This window comes from Cucumis sativus, chromosome 6 (assembly GCF_000004075.3).
Source record: "Cucumis sativus cultivar 9930 chromosome 6, Cucumber_9930_V3, whole genome shotgun sequence".
NCBI lineage: Eukaryota > Viridiplantae > Streptophyta > Magnoliopsida > Cucurbitales > Cucurbitaceae > Cucumis > Cucumis sativus.
Window position 1 is genome coordinate 17,081,828 of NC_026660.2, and position 14,335 is coordinate 17,096,162.

At 27.2% G+C, this 14,335-nt stretch overlaps 1 non-coding gene across 1 annotated transcript; it reads left to right on the forward strand.

Moving 5' to 3' along the window:
* The first annotated feature begins 13,401 nt into the window (after positions 1 to 13,401).
* Positions 13,402 to 13,473, forward strand: TRNASTOP-UCA. Its single transcript has one exon. It is a non-coding gene; the product is annotated as a tRNA-Sec (tRNA).
* Positions 13,474 to 14,335: the final 862 nt, after the last annotated feature.

The window sequence follows — 14,335 nt, forward strand, 5'->3', positions numbered from 1 at the left end:
TAAAGCATTATTTGATATAGCTGATTTTAAACAAGCATCCATAGATGTCTTAACATATTTAAGAATACAAGTCTAATAAAGTTTGTTTTCTTTAAATTAGAAAAATCAAGGTGCATCTAAATTGATTTTTAAGTATTATATATATATATCAAACCTTTTAGAAAATTAATAATAAAAAAAGACTTAAAATTTATTTATATTGTGGATTTATGTTGGATCTATTGATTTTCAAATTCTTTGTATTGGATTTTTTTTTTTTTTTTTAGTAAGAAAAATGAAGCATTGTAATCATCATTTGAATGTATAATATTAGGAGGGAAAACTATTTTTTCAGTGAAATTGACAAGAACTTGATACATTCTACTAAATATCATTCTTTGGTCTTATCTCTTGAATTTCAATACATTCTTATTTTCAAGTATATTTTTACATTTCTTATGAAAGGTGACTATCAAAATAAATAAATAATATTAAGTTAATCTAATTTCAATTATTATTCTTTTCTTGCTGCTCACAATTTTTTTAAAAATTAATTTCTTTCTGCTTTGTTTGTCTAAAAAGCAATCTAATAATTTTATAGCACTAGATTATAATATGAAAATAAATATGTGCTAATTTGGATTAATATACCCACTAATAATTTATTAGTTTGATGTGTTACAAATATATTTTGAAAGAGACAACAAAACTTAAACCAGAAACTAGTGGAAAAGGTAAATTTAGTTTTATTCATAAGCTATAATTTGCTTCACCAAGTTGATGAATTTAAATGGAAAAATATATTCTACCATATTTGAGAAACATATTAAGCATTCAAGCAACTAGTGTGTGACATAGTTGTGAATGATTAATTTGTATAAATTATTAAATTGTCCGTGCATATTTAATTTAAGAAATTTCCTCTAATCTAAAGAATCTCGCAACAATCAAATTGACCTATCAGTTCTTTAATATCTACATTTTTTGTCAGACTATATCAGACTCTAAAACAACTGAATCCAAACTCTGAAATGTAACAAAACCTTTAACCTATCAACTATGACCCACGACTCTACAAGCAAAATGATCATATTTCCCTTGCGCCATCACGATTCTACAAAACCAAGTCCCTCCCCCTCTCCCTCCCCTTTTCCATTAGAAAAAACATATAATAAAATTAGTATATATATCTTCCCTACAATCCATTAATAAATTATCACTACTGTTTTTTAATTGAAAGACACTCCTAAATACTAAATAGTAATAAGAATGCATACTAAATAGTAATAAGAATGCATTAAATATCATGAAAAATATTCATACATATTCAATAAAGTAAAATTAACTGAACGATAATTAACTGTGAATTATTTTTCTAACTGTTGTATATATTTGCGGCCTCCTATAATAATATATATATGAGTGATGTGGACATTTGATGGGAAGAAAAGTAAACCGCTAACTCCCCAAATTAAAGTAGGAGGTCCAAAAAAGAAGGTCTTCAAATCACATTAATGAAGAGAAAATAACATCTTTCTTTATCTATTGTGGTGCTCACTGCACATCACTTTAAATGTAAAATAAATAAATAAACAATCCTAATTCATTATTTTCCTAAGTTATTTCTGTGTACTTGCCCTCTAAGTTGTTTTAAAAATATTAAAAAATGTTGTTTATTTAATCTACATTATAAAATTTAAAAGTTGGAAGGAGTAGTAAAAGGAGATTATTGAGATATTTTTTTGTTTAGAAATGAGAATATAGATATTTTGATTTATGGAATAAAAGAAAAGAAAAAGGAGTTGTATATGAATATGAATAAGAATATGGAAAATAGATATGAAGGGATTTAAATAGAATGAAATGATGAGAAAATGCATGGGGTTTATCCAAATTGATGAAATTCTGAGAAATAATAATTGTAAAAGCAAAGGGGCATCCAATTCTTTGTCCAATTCCTATTGGATCACGTTCCTGGTTTTCTCACACACTTTTTTTCTATTTTTATTATTATTATTTATTTTTCTAAAATAATTTCTTTTTTTGGACTTTAACATATATTATAAAATTCATATTTTGAAATATACATGAGTGACAACCTTAGTAAGGATATATATATAGTATCATTTGTTTAACAATCACAAGTCAACAAAGTATATAAAACACACACACACTCTATCTTATGTGCATTATTGAACTCATGTCGAGCATAGGACCTTGATATCATGTCACACACACATATATATATATAACTTCAAACCAAAAATTTGGAATGTTAATGGTCGAGCAATGCTCTAGAAGTTTCAAAAACATGTCATTTCATCATGTTTTTCTCGCTTACGAGCTTAACTATTGAGTTTCTTTCGAGTCATAAAAAATTTGTACTTAGTGTAGGTAGTAGTGCTTTTCTATTTTTTTATTAAGTTTCTCTTAAACACACATACCTAAGCTTAGAACCTAAGTGTATTTTTTTGATTTATTTGTGTGCCTCTTTGGTTGAACTCAAGTATTTCATAATTTGATATTGTATTTTTACCGTTCATTATTCTTCCGCTTTTTTCTATAAACATTTCTTCTCATAAAACTTAAAAATTAGAATTATTTTCAAAGAAAAACTACAAATTAAACTACCTACATGAAACTTTCAAAATATAAGAGAACACATATCACTGGATGTGTATTATTCAACTTGGAGACCTTCAAATAAATTCAAAAGAATAAATGAATCAATCTCCTATAAATCAAAATATATGATAGATGATAGTGTGAGAAGTTTGGAAATTGAAGAGTACGCAGTAACCCAAATTGTAGTGTTCGGAAATAGAAAAAGATGAATTAAAATGGTAAGGAGAAGAAATCCAAATAATAGCACGTGATTAGTGGGCATCATTTAAACTTGTTTTATAAGTAATAACGACAATTCCTTATTAAAAGAACCAACAAGCTATATATTTACATGGAAAAACGCTTTCTTTTTTTATTTTTTTTCTTTTAATTTTAATAATTTTATCAAAGTTAGAGATTCTAATCCCAATATCCATAAACTATTTTATATTAGATTAATAACTTATAACTTTAATAGTTAAATAAATATATAATATACATATAAACGATGAAATTATGCAATTGGTTTAATTGTATATTGTGGTTGAAATGTACATGATGTAAATAATAATGTAGAGTATATAAAATAAATGTGAAATGTAATGAGAAATAAATAAATAAATAAAGGGTTTGTTGAGAATATCTATGGAGTTATAGAAATGTGAACAAACCGAGGAGTTTTTAAGGAAGATCACATTCTAATTTTAATTAGGTAGAAAAAATCCAATTTTTTCTCATCCATTTCCATTCTAAATTCATATCATTATTTTAATTTTGGTAAATTCATCATACAATAGTGATATAGTGGAAAATTGAATTTTCTACTAATAGGATAGAGATCATATCAATACCATTAGAATTTTACTTTTTGATGAAATGTTAATTGATAGTGTTATGCATTGTGTTGTTTGATGGTTTTGTTTGGAATTGCGTGAGATACAAGATGCAAATTTGAAAGCTTATGAGCAATGAGATTAAGTTTGATGTTTTTGACAATGTTTGTTATGTGTGATTTGTTGGACATGAACAAGTGATTGAGAAAATTTTGAACTTGTGTGCCGAATTTGAATAATTAATGACCGATTCCTAGTTGGTGGTGGATGAATTTTTGATAAGTTCTTAGACATGTTCAAATTAATTTAATAATATATAGTTTGTTTAGTTTTTTTCATATGATTTCAATTTCAACTATTTTATTTTAGTTTAAATTATTTGATAAAGTTTTAAAGAAAATAATCGTTGTAAAAAACTTTGTTATTTTTCTTTACAATTTTTCACACATTTATTGAGAGGGTTAAAAATTAAACCTAGCTACTCGTTACTAATTAAACAACTATTAAGAATGATATGAGATGTATCTAATAAACTAATAAGTTATTTAACGACGTGTCAAATAATAATAAAGATAATATTTAATATTATAAGGTTATAAATATTTTCTAAATATTTTTGAAAAGTATCTAACAAAATTGATGGAAAGTCAGTAGAATTATGAAAATGGAATGAAATCTAAACAAGATTGATTTGATTGATGGATTTTTACCCTACAATAATAATATTGGATCAACCCACAATCTAATGTCCTTTCCATCTACATTACCAATTTAGCATCATAATTTCATTTACTTCTTCCTACCAATAATTAACAATAATATCCCTCTAATCATTTGCAACTTGTTTGAAAATCAAATTCATTTTTAAACACTACCTTATCATTTTTCTAATTTTTATGAGTATTTTTAAAATCAAAACCATTTTTAATAACTACTATGGTTATATATGTATAAATAAATAAACAACCAAATAATAATAAAACAAACCCATTAAAATAAAGGATAGAGACTAAAATAGACATGTAGAAAATATAATATATGAACAAAAGTTGAGCAGAGTATACAGTAACGGCAACTAAAATATGAAATCAGAAATATCAAAATGATATTTGAAAATGTGGTTAAAAAAAAAAAAAGTGAGAGTAGGAATAATTTAGAGATTTGGATTTTAAGAAAAAAAGGAAAATGTGAGAGAGAGTAAGTGAAAAGAGCCGACCAAGAAGAGTAAGAATGTCGAGAGAATGGCAGAAACAAAACATAAAACGATAAGAAAAGAGAATGAGAGAAGAAAAGAAAGAAAAAAGAAGAAAAAGGAGAGGAGGTTCCAAAGGCTAGCTTTGGTTAGAAGAAGCCAAATTTCAAAGAAGAGAGGGACCCTTAATAAATGTCCCATATATCCCCATCTCATCCTCTTGATTTGACTCAACCACGCACACTACTCCACCCCTAACCCTAACGCTACTCCTTTTCTTCTTTTTCTCCACCTCAACCAATGCTTAAATCATCCACATCTTCAACACTAATTCATCTCCTCTATTCAAACCTTAATTCTATTACCTGTGATTAGTCTTTTTATATCTATCACTCGTGAATAATTGAACCAGTTTATGTATATATTTCGATTAATCTCACAAGACTCGTGACCTTTTAGCTTTAAGTCAACGTCATGCCTTTCATATTTACTAGTTGGTCTTCATATTAGTTTAGAGAATTGGGTGGTTTTTCAAATATGATTACAAAAATAATAATAATGGAAAACAAATTTATTTTGAGAACAGCTTTAACAAATAATAAGATTTGGTAAGTTAAAATTTTAAACTACAAATTCAATTCATTCCCTAAAGAAAAGGGAAAAGATGAATTAAAAAGAAAACAAAGAATATGGGGTTGCATTTATGGAGCCCTAAAAACACCTGCTTGTTCCCTTTTGTCCACTCTTTTTTATATCTTTTTCATTCTACTTTATTCCAACTTTGCTTTCCCTTCCCTTCTCCTTTTCTTCATCTTTTCCTATTTTCTTCCTTAATTTAAAATCTCTCTTTTTTTTTTAATTATAAAAAAATATGATTGTTCTCAAATATAACAAAACAAACAAATATATTTTACAAATATGGTAATATGTCAATGTCTTTTATATAGATAGAATATACACTACTATTATTCTATTATTCATAGACACTAATAAATATCTATTAATTCCTATTCTAGATAGATGTTGAAATTTACTAATATTTGTAAATATTTTAAGTAGTTTTGTTATCTAAAATAATTACAAAAAGTTAGAGTGATAGTTGCAATTTAATCATCAAATTTTTAATTGTAGAAAGTATAACTAATTTTTATAACTTAAGAAGTTTAATTTATATTACTATTATAAGTTTGAGATTCTAATTTTAACCTCACTCAAATTAGAGGTCAAACTTTTGGGTAGAAAGTTTGAGGGTTGTAATTAATTAGGGTTGTATATTTTATTTAAAATTTAGGGTAAAGATTATAATTAATTGAATGCATGCGTAAGTTATAGTATTTCATGACTTAGAAGTGATTGTCACGTGAGAGTTACACCGAAGAATTAAATGGTTCTCTCTGAGTACAGTTCTTGTAAACTCACGCTTGCATGTGATATGTTCCACATAGTGCATCCAATTTTAATGATATAATTCACATGAACAATACAACTATTCACATACAATGTATTTTTAAAAAAAATTTATTTCTTATTATCTTTTATTCATTCACATTTTAAGTTATCACTTTAAACAAAACTGTTTATTTGTACTGTTCATGTTTATGTTAAATAAACATATATACATACAAACAACTTAATATAAAGTCGTAGTTATAGATATTAATCAAATATTTCGTTCACGAACAATTTGTAATAACCATCGAGATATGCTTATTAACTCGTTAGAAAAACTATTTTTCAACAATCTATCAACACCTGCCCTTTGTTTTAGACCTTTACAAATTCTCAAAAGAGTAAGAAAAAATATATAATTTTTTTGAAGGATCTTTACTATATAAAAAGTAATGGAGTCACTACTTAAATTTGATCACTAAAATAGAATTTATTTAGAACACTTTTACTTGACGTTTGATCGAAGCAATTTTTTCGCTAAACTCTCCATCATATAAATTTTATTTCTACCAAAAGGTGTAGTAGTGGTAGCATTAGGATGGGCGGTTTTGAATGAGTAGTAGCAAGAAAAATAATTGCATAAAAATATAAAGAAATTGAATTCAAATCACTAAGCTATATTTAGCCTACGAGTTTCAAGTTATTCTTCAATTTGTAATTTGATCACATATTCCTCAAATTAAATTCATATATTGTACCTAAAAATTATCAAATTGATCCATTTAATTAGATGAGTCCTAACTATTTTAAAATAACGATTTTGAGTAAATACATTTAACACGATTCTTTTAGTTGATAAAACAATATTTTTCATCATAGACAATAAATCGAAATTCTAAGTTGATTACCTTCTGTAACTCTTAGATCAAATTACAATTATAAGTCGAATTTGATTTCTTAGTTACCCTATTATAAAATCTCTAATGAGTTTGTTAAACATTCCTTACATTGAAGACAGTAAAAGGAATCTAAAGACAATTTGTGAAATTATTTATAAATAAAACAATCAAAATCTAAATCTACAAATTTTGGGAAAAAATCATTCTACGCCTAAGCTAGAATTATCTCCTTAGCCCATAATAATTTTCATTACAAATGATGAATAGTTTTGATGCATTCATAACTCAAAGAGCAGAAGAAAATAGAGACAGCAGAAAGAGTAGAAATGGGTTGGTATCAGAATGAATAAACCCTAAGCGGGTGCTAAATATTTTTTTTAAAAAAAATTTTGGCACCGCGATGCATGCAGCTAGGGTACAGTGTCGCATCGCTGATGCCTTCAAGTGGAGCGTCATGTCGTAGTGTCGGGGTGGTGCTACGAAGCCAACAATATGCATCTACGCAGATTCGCCCTCATAGTACCACGACGCTAGAAGACAGTGCAGTGGCGCTCAACACATTCCAAAAAAACGTCATTGAGCTATGTCCTCGGCAGCAGGTTTGGTCATTTTCACAACTTCTTTACTTGTTGATAATTTGAACTCTGCTTTGGCTCCCTGTCGTCACTAATGCCGCACTCTACCTCTCATAAGCTCCAAACTAATAAAATCAAGAAACAAACCCATAAAACCTAAAAACAAACTCGAATTAAGCTAAGATATCATATTGTTTGTGCTATCAACACCTCTCTAAGTTTGAGAGGAGTATTAGTGGACCTAATACATATGAAATGAGAGGGATTCTTAGGAAAGAAATATGGTTAATTAAGGCTTAAAAGAAATCAAAATTACTACTTATACTCTTAATTATAGGAACTATATATACTTAAGTTTAATTTGGAACAATCATATGTTGAGTGAACTTAAATATTTTCAACACTTTTGTCATTTAAAAAATTGTCCTCGATAATTATCCACAATAAACACTATATTTAAATCACGGTTAAATCGCAAGAACTAGTTTATCTTTACAATTCATGTTTCTATTATTTGATCTTTAAATTTTAAAAGAATGTGCCATATAGATCTCACGGATTTTTATATTTAATTAACACATGGAATATGAAAATTTCAACTTTTAACTTAAAAAATAATATATGTACGTTAAGGAATCTTGAATCGATGAAGAAAATAGTAGAAGTGAAAGTTTGAGGATAAAGTCAAAAAATTTAGTTCGTCTCAAACAAACAAGAGATGATACAGGTTCAGAAGAAGCACAACTGAAAAGTGAGTATGAGGTCTTTTGGAGTTGTTCCGGTTGTCATTGGCCTAAAAGGCGTGTCTCGACCAACCAATTTAACTAAGTAGGCTAATTTTTCGAAAAGGCTCGTCTTAACCTTGGAGGTTGAGGCTAAGATCAACAACATATCCATGTTTCCCCTTATGAAAAGCCTAATTCAACCTTCTAGAGTTTTATTGCAGAGATTGAGGAAGCCCCAGGCATTTAGCATTTATATACAAAAACGTGATAACTCTTATGTCATATTAATTTATCTCCTAGCTTACATATATAAAAGTCTGCTTTGATTCATGTGTTGAAAATTAACTTAAGCATGGTTGTATGTAATAAGTAGATGTCCACACTAATGTGTTATTCTAATAGTCTAACATGCAAGTCTCTTCCAAAAATGCAAACTCATTAGTGTTATGACACGTGGGAAAGGCAAATTGAATTTTATTGACTACATTCTGCCACATCAACAAAATATATATTATTCATTATATTATATTAGAAGTATGCTTTTTCCTGCACATGAGAAATACATAACAATTTAATGAAAATGTGTCCCAGCTAGCATTCAAATGTAACTACCAATTTAATTTTAACTTATAGTTTGGAAATGATATAAATTCACAAGACATATTAGAAAGTAGATGATTTATTATACGAATTTGAATGGGCATCAAGTTGTTGGGGTTCAATTTTTGTTTACTCATTCAATAAATAATTGCACTTTGTCAGTAGCACACTTCCATCTCACTTTCAGTACTCCAACCTTTATAAACACTACTAAAACCTTTATGTAATATTGCTGTTCATTTTCCATTAATATTTTAAAAAGCTAAACTACATTTTGAAAAAAAAAAATCAATAACATGTTTTACAAATTTGGGGAAAGAAAACCATACCAATGCAACTTTTGGTATAAAAATGAGGCACAAGAAAAAAACACAGATATTGAAAAATTAAAGTAATAAATGAAAATTTAAGAAAAACAAGAAATCTTTACAACTCTAACAAAAACCACATCCTCCAAAATCATTTGATAATTTTATCGATCTAATTTTCTTACAAAACCACGAAATTCCACTGTACAAATCTTCAAAACACATGATAAAAAGTTGATGTGCAGGGAAGTGACACATGGCAAATGACATTAAGCACAACGACACATAACAATGAACACTAAGCATAATAACACACAACAATGGATACTATCAAGCACCAATGAGGCATCGATGTTAATAATATTTATAATAAATTTAAGAATAAAATCTTATTTTTGGTCCTGAATTTTTAATAGGGTATGTTTTGAACCTTGAACTTTTGAAAAAAACAATATACTTTAGTCCCCGCTATTAAAATTTTGTTAACTATTTAGCAGAATGACGACGTGACTTTCCATATTTAGATGATTGGGCTCTACATTCATCATGTTAATTAAATTGAAACATAACCAAGAAATCTTCCTACTTTATTCTATAAAACTTTTTCGCCAACGTAGAAAATATAATTAACACATTTGAATTAAATAAACCCAAATTAAAAACTAACTTGGTTTTTTCTCTCTCTCCAAAGCTTAAATCTATGAAATCTCTACCAACTCACCACCATTTATTTATTTTTCAAGTTTAAATAATCTTGAAGCAAGTTCACGAGAGATAATTTTGGTGTTTAAAATATAACTGACATATTGTTTAACATCCACGACAATGTAAAATAAAATAAGTACAAACACTTGTTTAAATTACACTCTACGAAATTGTAAACAAATATTTCCACGACGAAACATAGAACCAAAAGAAAGAATAAATAATTGGAATTAGGAAAAGAAAAAAAGTACCTCAATCAATCACAAAATATCCCAGATTTGAGGAACTAAAAAATTTATGTGTGGATGAATTACATTAAACGTATGAGTTGAGAAGTGGATAAGAATGACTATGTGCCAAAATTGTGATTATTAAAATTTAGAAGACATTGACTTTTTGAGTTTTTCTTTAAAACATTAATTTACCATAGAACATTTAATTAAAAATTAAAACCTTACTTTCCTAAAAAGTGGTTATCTTATTTGAAATCCTCTTAATCCAAATATAGAAGTCAGTCACCATTAAAGAAATATGCTCTTTTTAGAAGCTTAGGGACTAAAACATATATCTTTAAAACTTTAGGAACTAAAACATATATTTAAATAGTTTAGGGGCCAAAATAGAACAAGATACAAAGTTCATGATCAATATAAGTTTTAACCCAAATCTCATCTTCTATATCTTTTTTTTCTTTTGTTATCTACTTATTAGTTTTTGCCATTATTTTAAAAAATTAACATAAATTTTGAAAATTTTTAAAACTATTTGTTCTTAAATAATTTGACTACAAATTCAAGTATTTTATGCAAGAAAGATGAAAATTATTGTAAAAAGTTTAGAGAAAATAGAGACTTTATCTTAAAAAACGAAGAACCAAATTGTAATCAAAGTAGCCAAAATTGCTATGAAATCAAATGGGACATTGATGATTAAATTGATGAAAATTTACAATCGAATACGACTTGATAGAAACATAAATTTGTTTGAAGGAGAGAAGAACACGACCTACAAAAATGAAAATTTGCACGTCGGTGTAGTGTGCTTGTCCAATGCTTAAGTTAGAGACTAAACAAGCATAGAAGTTAGAGAGTTTTAGAGTATAATGTAATTTAAGTTGCCCCATATAAATGTATATTAATCTATTTAATAGAGGCAATTGACCTAAGCAGTTTTATTAGTAGTCACTTTAGAATAATTATTTAGCCTATCGGTCGAGGGAACATGTTAAGTTTTTTTTTGACTAGGATCAACATTGACAGAGCATCTCCCCTAGGTTCATTAGCTACTTTGCTTGGGGTCGGTCTCGATCTCGGTCTCGGCCAAACATTTAAATTTGAGTTTTGACATAGAACTAACTCTATATCATAAACGCATATTTTAGGTTAGAGTGCTATTTTTGGCCTCAACCTTATTATTTCCTCAATCCTATTTCTTTTATTCATATTTTCTCTCTATCATATACCTTTCAATTTATGATTGTTAAGACAGTATAGGTACTTTAATTTCTGAAGAAGAAATAAAAAGTTAAGTAAAAGTTGATGTGCATGATACAAGTGTAATTGAATCAAATTTTTATATCCAAGATGGCCAATAATTTTAAGTTTAATTTGGACTCAATATTTGGTTTTTCATAAATCTTTGTCTTTCCATATGCTCATATGTCATTGGGCGTAGACACATAACTCATTCTACTTCATCAAATTTGTAGTTTGGTGTCTAAATTTTTAAAACCTTGATTTTCTTTTCATCAAATTTGTAGTTTGGTGTCTAAATTTTTAAAACCTTGATTTTCTTTTACTCCAACCGTATGTTTTGACATCTAGGCTACTTCTTATCATAGATGCATATTATAATAACATGTATCTAATTTATAAATTCTTTCATTTCAAGTTAAGTTTATCTCTTTTAAACTGATAATAAAATATATTTATGATATATGTAAGTATCTGGATCAGATTAATTATGTGTACCTTAAGAAACAACTTTCTTGATCCTACACCATTTGAATGTCAAGAAAACTCGTAGAAAATTAATTTTTAAATAAATAATTAAATCGCTTAAATTAGTTATTAAGTGGGTGACTATTGCCATCTTAAAAACTTTTAAAGTTAGAGCAGAAAAAAAAGTATGAAATAGTTTCTTCCACATCTTAAAAATCTGATATATTGGTTTGGTATAATTGGTACAATAATAATGGGTGAAGAACCCAAAGACAGTTTTCCCCCAAATATTCCATAAGAAACAAACTTTTTGGGAAATGGGAAGTGAGACAAAATCTTGGACATTAAAAAAACCCTTTTATATCTTTTACTTTTTTTTCCCTTACCTTTTACTTTTGCTTTTCAGTTCCTATCTCTTAAAGAAACAAATATGGAGAGGCCCCATACATATCAAAGAAATGATCACAAATAAAAACAAATTTCACACACATATTAACAATTTCTTTGAAAATTAACACACCACCTTTTTCTCTTTTATAGTCTCAACATGTTTGATTTTGGACTATGGAATTATCACAACAACCTCACCCATTTTACTACTTTATGAGCTTTTTGCATACTTTCATATAAGGAAAAGAAAGGACCCCATTTCGTCCTTCAATCCTATTTTTTGGTACCCGCCTATCTAAATTAGAGTTTCCTAAAACTTTCTTTAATAAATTTAATTTAATTTTTAAACTTATACAAATTTTAAAATTTAAATGCTCGAATGATAAAATCTTATTTGAAGTTTAATTTTTATCATTTAAAGGTCCAATTTTTATAATTGTTGTAAATTTCAAAGTCTTATATTAGCAAGGGTACAAATTTTAGGTATAATTGCAACTGCTCCAATAATATATATATACAGTGGTTTTTAGTATGATTTATTTGGATAATCTTTTACAAGGGTAATATTTTTGAGCAAATTAAATCGTGTGTACATCATGCATGTCTATGATGCCTTGACCTATTGTGATCTCTCTTTTTAGAGTGTCACATTATACTTTAGGAGGGGGAGGGACTAAAGTTTTATAGTCATTTTAGGGTCAATGCACATTTTTGTAATCATTGCTAATAATATACCAATTTGTTATAGCCATATAATTATGGCAAAAAAGGCCAACCTTTTTCTAAAGCTATCTCAACGACCATATAGCCATGATTAATTCCAAATGTCAAATTCAATTTCACACATGTTTTAACATCATTTCTTTTGTTTTTCTTTTATTCGTTTGTGAATCCAAATATAGTTCTCATATATCAATTGTATATATTTAACTATTGTTTATTATATTTTATGAGCCTGATTTAATGGGTAATGCTTAATTGAATTTATAATTAAATATCTAATTAATTTTAATCTATATATATAAAAATAGAGTAAGAGTTTGTGTTAAGGGTCTGTTTGGTTAATGAGGTAGAAATATAAATTTGAAAAGGATGAATTCTAAATAATAATAAAAAAAATTAGTATTTTGAATACATGTCTTTAACAATAAATTTTTAAAAATGATCTCAAATTGATCAATATATGTGGTGTCAACCTAAATCAATTGTAAAATGAGAAGAGAAAGAGTATTTTATTTATAAGCATTGAAGTAAACAAAAGTGGATCCGTGCCGCAATGGTAGCGCGTCTGACTTCAGATCAGAAGGTTGCGTGTTCGATTCACGTCGGGTTCAATACCCATTTTTTTCATTAATTTGAACCTGAAATAACTAAATCAATATATATTCCTTGTTTGTGTTACCAAGAAAAAGAGGCCCAATTGCCCAATTCATTAATAAAAGTAATTAAATATCTTGGAGTTGGACATTGTTAAAATAAGGCACCAAATTTTAGTTACATCATTTGCCAACTTTTCATTTAATATATAACATGCCTACTTTTTTTTTTTTTTTTTTTAATCTTTTGTTTTGGAGGAAAAATCCAACAAAGAATCATCTCTTTGCTAATAATAAAGTTTGGTGCTTAAATGTGTTTATTTTGAAACCACTGATTATGATACTACTGTAAAATCTAGTTGGCTTTTATTTATTTATTTTTTACTTTATATTGATAAAAGAGATCAAGAGAGATAAGAGATTTAAACTTATATCTATTGGTGTTGTATATATATTTTTAGTTTCATATTTGTAACTTGCATTAATTATCAATAATAGCATTTTGTAGGTGTAGTTTGTGACCTTGCATTCATATGTTTTTCCTAACAAACCTACCCACCTTTACCTAATAGTGAATTAAAAGGTTCATTATTAAATGGAATATATACAAAAAAAATGCTGGAGTTGTTTCAATAAAAACTCTAAGCTCGTTATTATATCAATTCATTTCTACAATTTCATAACTTTTTCCATTTTGTGCTATTCTATCCACCACTTTTTGTTTGGTTAATTTGGATTCTTAGTTCAGATTTCATTAAAAAAAATCGTTATAAATCAATTATAATAGTATACAATTTATTAATTTAACAATTAATTTGAAGGAGGGTGTAAGTTGATAAGTTTATAAAGTTTAAGATCAAAATTAGTACAATAGATTTCA